Consider the following 963-nt stretch of genomic DNA (forward strand, 5'->3'; position numbering starts at 1 on the left):
GAATTTACGTGGTTCACCTAATTTGGGCTACGTCCACAAGCAAGTATAGAAGGATTTTACTAAGTAATATGAGAATTACAACCTCTCTCAAGTAATAGGAGAACAACTAATATCTCTCTATTACTAGGAGAAAACACCTCACTTACTCTCTCACAAATACCTCACAATTTTGTGGGATTACTCTTTCTTCTCTCTACTCTTCACTTCTCTTTTTTGGTGTGAATAATAAGTTTGGAGGAGGGGACAAAGGCCATAAATTATGGTATAAACTATACCAACAATTTATCTCCACTAATTTTTATCTTTTACTAATACTCCACTAATTTTTGTCTACCATTAATTTTGTTTTCCACTAAGTTTGTCTTTCACTAAATTAATGGATATACTTAAGTTAATTAAGTATTAGCCTCACATGTAAGTCTCCACCCTTAAAAGATTCATGGTCCCATTCACGAAGGATCAATCTAACAGGATCAATCTAACAAGAAGTTGACTAGACTCAGAATAAATCGTTCAGGGATGATTAATCTAACAAGAAGTTGACTAGACTCAGAATAAAATGTAGGAAAAAAGAAGAAGATCACAAGCGTATTATAAAAGATTTGATTCATATAGGTAAAGTTATATCAACCGTACAAATGAATGCGATTGTCCTCATTCATTGGCTTGGCATTTATGGGCACCTCCATGTTGTTAGACTAATGGGGCTTGTTGGGTCAATGTCAATATGCATAATGATTATAGACTCATCATCTTCTTGTTTTCCTTCTTGAATCACTTCATTTTCTATTGTGACCAAAGGTTTCGTCATTTGTTTTAGGTTGAAAAGATCCGTGTCAAGAATTATGATTTATGCATTGACAATTACCCAATATCTTATTCATTCGCAACGAAAACATTTCTCAGTGTAACGGTGAAAAAAATATTCTTTTCTCAAGATACTATTTCACCTATGAAGTATCA

The sequence above is a fragment of the Populus euphratica genome, unplaced genomic scaffold (genome assembly GCF_000495115.2).
Source record: "Populus euphratica unplaced genomic scaffold, PopEup_1.0 scaffold1342.1, whole genome shotgun sequence".
Classification (NCBI taxonomy): domain Eukaryota; kingdom Viridiplantae; phylum Streptophyta; class Magnoliopsida; order Malpighiales; family Salicaceae; genus Populus; species Populus euphratica.